General features: G+C 45.1%; 1 pseudogene; it reads left to right on the forward strand.

The window, feature by feature from the left end:
* LOC123399766 lies at window positions 1–594 on the forward strand (annotated as a pseudogene).
* Window positions 595–5882: the final 5288 nt, after the last annotated feature.

Genomic DNA, 5882 nt, shown 5'->3' on the forward strand with positions numbered 1-5882 from the left:
ATGCCGCTGCGCCCCCGTGGATCTTCGGGCTACCGCGTCGTCCACGAGCGCCCCTCTGGCGCCTACTACGCCGAGATCCGGTCCGGCGACGTCCGTCTAGGCCTCGGCACGTTCGAGACCTCGCACGAGGCCGTTCACGCGTACGATGCGGCGGCGTGGCGCCTAGGGAGGCCTCGCGGGCAGATGAATTTCCAGGACGTCTACACGCGCGAGTGATAACAGACGCGCGCGCAGAGGGGAGACCTCGCCCCTCTGCCTCGTCTGATAACAGACCAGGACAGTGAGGACCACCGTCGGCGGCAGCGCCGCCTCCTCGTCGCCGAGGAGGACGAACGAGCCATGACGGAGTGGCACTGGCGCCACCCGGAGGACGTCGCCGCCGAGAACGCCTTCTGAGCGGAGAGGACGGCAAGTAGCCGCGAGGAGCGGGATGACGGGCGTCGGCGCAAGGCATTGGCCATATCGCAGTGCGAGGTCGTCAACAATGGTGGGACCTCGTTCTTCGGGAATGATGTTGAACGTTGGTATGATATTTGGCTCGATACCTCGGACACCGAGGATGATGATGAGGAGGAGGAGGACGACAGAGAGTAGGTTCTAGTAGTTGCACCGTAGTTTTTATCTAGTTACACCGTAGTTTTTGATCTATCTTGCGATGTATCGTTTTATCTATGTATTGTGAAATATCTATGTATCGTTTTATCTATCTATCTATCTATGAAATATCTATGTATATATATGTATTGTGCGAGAGCGCGCGCAATATTTTAATGCGCCTGCTGAAGCTAGACGCGCGCGCTGCATTTTACAGCGGTCACTGGAGCGAGCGGTGGCCGCCGCGCCAAAACAGACGAACGGCACGCTGCGAGTTGGACGGTTGTTGGATATGCTCTTAAAACAAGTACAATAGAGTTGAGTCAGTTGGCTATAAGGAATAAATTAATAAATTTTGGTTTAGTTAGAGGAAAGAGAAGAGGAGAGAGAAGGTAAGCGGCTCTTAGCTAAGAACCAGCTCTAGCACGTGCTCCTAGACATGTTGTGAGTATGAAAGTGGATTAATAATAAAAAAATAGTATAAATTTACAATGAACTATTGTACATGTTGGTTATAAGATGGACTATATATGACGTGACAATGACTTATAACCAGCAGCTGACTATATTATTGTATTTGTTCTTATAACGAAAAGAGAGGATGACGCAGACAAGCACTACCACAGAGGCAAAGGTGTGCTAAAAAACAGTCGCAGAGGTATACGACACAAGGCGGCGGAGCTCCGGACGAAACCTGAAAATCGGGGTGAGGCTGCAGAGACGTTGACTAGCAAAAAATGAATATTGTCCAAAAGGACCCCCTCTCAAACCGATTTGCGAGAAAAGACCACATGCGGGAGCCAAAGTCCAAAAGGACCCCCTCCTCGCGTGGCGACACGCGCGCCAGGCGGCACGTGGCACCTGCCGCCACCAGCCGAGGCGGTTGGGGCCTACAGCCACCACCCCAGGCGGCCGACGCTGGTTTCCGTTCCTGCCACGCCGCGACGCAACGGGCTGTAATATGGTGGGCCCTGCCGCCACCACCCCAGGCGGCCGGTCGAATCTCCGCGCGCTACGACAACGATGTTGATTGTGCTGACTCCGAGGCTGATGTCTCCTGCTGGTGGGCATTGCCATGCAAACGGCGCTAACTTCCGGCACTGACGGCGCTAACTCTCACCGACAAAACAGTGCACATTATCTTCTTTATATAGCGACGCTGCCTCCTCTCTCACTCTCCCGTTGCCTCCTTTCTCTTGCTTCAGCACACACAGCAGCTCCTCTTTCTCACTCTCTTCCCTTTCTCTCAAGAACTACTTCATACACATTTTAAGTGCCGATTTAGGACGGTTTTAAATTGGATTTTGAAGACGTCGTAGTTGAGTAAAAGATAGATCAAGGTAAGACTTTTTCATTTCTGTTGATTGTGTTTGCATGCATGATGGTTTTATTTTGGGTTATTCTCACTATCTTATCTTTTCTCTGTAGCTGAAGAACACACTCCTTTCTTCACTTTGATTCAAGATTTCTGGTCTTTTGGGTTGGATTTCGAATATGTTGCAGTTGAAAGAAAGATAGATCAAGGTAAAATCAATTCATTTTCGTAGGTTTTATTCGCATGCACGAAAATTTTAGTCTATTTGATTAGTTTTTTAAGTATGTACTTTCTGTTTATTAACACTGTAATGTATCAATTTGTGTAGTAATTATATATGCAAGACGCACGCATGCAACTAGCATTTTTGTTCATGTGATAATAGGTCGATTACTTTGATAAATTACTGGTGATATGTTTATTCATGCAACTGCATTTTAGAAACCTTAGGAAGGTAAAAAAAAAATGTGTGTAACATTTTTGTTCATGTGATAATATGTCGACTCTGTTTTTGTTCATGTGATAACTGGTGATAACCTTAGGAACTGCATTTTTGTTCATGTGATAATATATGTAGTAATTATATATGCAAGACGTACGCGTGTGTAATATTTTTGTTCATATGATAATAGGTCGAATTCGTTGATATTAAACTGGTGATAAGTTAACTGTGATATTCGGAAGGATATTTTTGTATTCGTAAGGATATCCTTATCAAACCAGAGGTATGAATGACATATTTTAATTTATGATGTATTTATTTTGTATATGTAGTGTCGCCACAAATGGTACAATATAAATTATTATGCATAGATGTATAGTCATTTGTGAATATTTGTCAAATTGTTATATGTAAAAAAAGATAAGTAATGAATATTATTACAATGTAAATATAAGAATATGATTTTTAATGGACTAACTATGTAAATATGGCTGCTCATTAGATACTATGGAAAATTTGTTAGTGTTTTATGGGCACATCGTACGTGAGGGTCCTTCTGGTGTGGATGTGTCTAGGTGCGGGATGACTACGGTAGTAGTGAAACACATGGTTAATGTAGAGTATGCGGCAGTTAGAAGGTTCATCCGAGCAGTGTTTGGTTCAGCGATGAATGGAAAAAAATGACCATGGAGGCTTTCGTGGTTGAGGGAGGAAATCGTTGGGTTCTGCGGCGGGTTACTGGTGAAAGAGCATGGTCGTCGTACATGGGTTTTGCAAGCAATCCCAATAACTCCATGTATGGACAACCCATGGTTTATGTGGAGTTCATTTCTGCTAGTGATGTCGCCGAGTGCAGTAGCGGTGCCGGTGAGGCCGAGTTGGCCATAACTGTAGCCCCCGACGCCGGCCCATCGGAACCAAGGGGTGGCCAACAAGTGGCCATAACTGTAGCCCCCGACGTCGGCCCATCGGAACCAACAGGTGGCCAACAAGTGTATGACACGGGATATTGGTCTGCGGTCGTTGACATGAGCGAACATGTCGAGGGATTGCCGAAGGCGCTAGATGATGGCGTTGATGGTCATTCTTCTGCCTCTTCGGAATCAGATGATGATGAAGTTGTTCCTCGTGAGAAGGCGGTCGTTGCAGCAATCAACCGAGAGTTTTTACAGGTTATGAGCATCACCAATGAATTTCACTCTGTTGCTGGCCTAGATGTTGGAATTATGCCCTAGAGGCAATAATAAATATAGTTATTATTATAATTCATGTATCAAGATAATCGTTTATTATCCGTGCTATAATTGTATTGAATGAAGACTTATATACATGTGTGGATACATAGACAAAACATTGTCCCTAGCAAGCCTCTAGTTGGCTAGCCAGTTGATCAAAGATTCCCGGTAACTCCGAAAACCTTCCGGTAATCAAATGAGGTCATCCTATATATCAATCTTTGTTTCCGGACCATTCCGGAAACCCTCGTGACGTCCGTGATTTCATCCGGGACTCCGAACAACATTCGGTAACCAACCATATAACTCAAATACGCATAAAACAACGTCAAACCTTAAGTGTGCAGACCCTGCGGGTTCGAGAACTATGTAGACATGACCCGAGAGACTCCTCGGTCAATATCCAATAGCGGGACCTGGATGCCCATATTGGATCCTACATATTCTACGAAGATCTTATCCAAGGATTCGTATAATCCCGTATGTCATTCTCTTTGTCCTTCGGTATGTTACTTGCCCGAGATTCGATCGTCAGTATCCGCATACCTATTTCAATCTCGTTTACCGGCAAGTCTCTTTACTCGTTCAGTAACACAAGATCCCGCAACTTACACTAAGTTACATTGCTTGCAAGGCTTGTGTGTGATGTTGTATTACCGAGTGGGCCCCGAGATACCTCTCCGTCACACGGAGTGACAAATCCCAGTCTTGATCCATACTAACTCAACTAACACCTTCGGAGATACCTGTAGAGCATCTTTATAGTCACCCAGTTACGTTGCGACGTTTGATACACACAAAGCATTCCTCCGGTGTCAGTGAGTTATATGGTCTCATGGTCATAGGAATAAATACTTGACACGCAGAGTAGCAACAAAATGACACGATCAACATGCTACGTCTATTAGTTTGGGTCTAGTCCATCACGTGATTCTCCCAATGACGTGATCCAGTTATCAAGCAACAACACCTTGTTCATAATCAGAAGACACTGACTATCATCGATCAACTGGCTAGCCAACTAGAGGCATGCTAGGGACGGTGTCTTGTCTATGTATCCACACATGTAAATGAGTCTTCATTCAATACAATTATAGCATGAATAATAAACTATTATCTTGATACAGGAATTATAATAATAACTATACATTTATCATTGCCTCTAGGGCATAATTCCAACAGTCTCCCACTTGCACTAGAGTCAATAATCCAGCCCTCATATCACCATGTGATTTACATTGTAATAAATCTAACACCCATACAGTTCTGGTGTGAACCATGCTTTGGCCGTGGAAGAGGTTTAGTCAGCGGGTCTGCTACATTCAGATCCGTGTGCACTTTGCATATATTTACGTCCTCCTCCTCGACGTAGTCGCGGATGAGGTTGAAGCGTCGTTTGATGTGTCTGGTCTTCTTGTGAAACCTTGGTTCCTTTGCTAAGGCAATGGCACCAGTGTTGTCACAGAACAAGGTTATTGGATCCAGTGCACTTGGCACCACTCCAAGATCCGTCATGAACTGCTTCATCCAGACACCCTCCTTAGCCGCCTCCGAGGCAGCCATGTACTCTGCTTCACATGTAGAATCTGCTACGACGCTTTGCTTGGAACTGCACCAGCTTACTGCACCCCCATTAAGAATAAATACGTATCCGGTTTGCGATTTAGAGTCGCCCGGATCTGTGTCAAAGCTTGCATCAACGTAACCCTTTACGGCGAGCTCTTCGTCACCTCCATACACGAGAAACATCTCCTTAGTCCTTTTCAGGTACTTCAGGATATTCTTGACCGCTGTCCAGTGATCCACTCCTGGATTACTCTGGAACCTGCCTGCCATACTTATGGCCAGGCCAACATCCGGTCTAGTGCACAGCATTGCATACATGATAGAGCCTATGGCTGAAGCATAGGGGACGGAGCGCATATGCTCTCTATCTTCATCAGTTGCTGGGCACTGAGTCTTACTCAATCTTGTACCTTGTAACACTGGCAAGAACCCTTTCTTGGACTGTTCCATTTTGAACCTCTTCAAAACCTTATCAAGGTATGTGCTTTGTGAAAGTCCTATCAGGCGTTTTGATCTATCCCTATAGATCTTAATGCCTAGAATGTAAGCAGCTTCTCCTAGGTCCTTCATAGAGAAACTTTTATTCAAGTAACCTTTTATGCTCTCCAAAAGCTCCACGTTGTTTCCAATCAGTAATATGTCATCCACATATAATATTAGAAACGCCACAGAGCTCCCACTCACTTTCTTGTAAATACAAGATTCTCCAACCACTTGTATAAACCCAAAT

The sequence above is a fragment of the Hordeum vulgare genome, chromosome 5H (assembly GCF_904849725.1).
Source record: "Hordeum vulgare subsp. vulgare chromosome 5H, MorexV3_pseudomolecules_assembly, whole genome shotgun sequence".
Lineage (NCBI taxonomy): Eukaryota > Viridiplantae > Streptophyta > Magnoliopsida > Poales > Poaceae > Hordeum > Hordeum vulgare.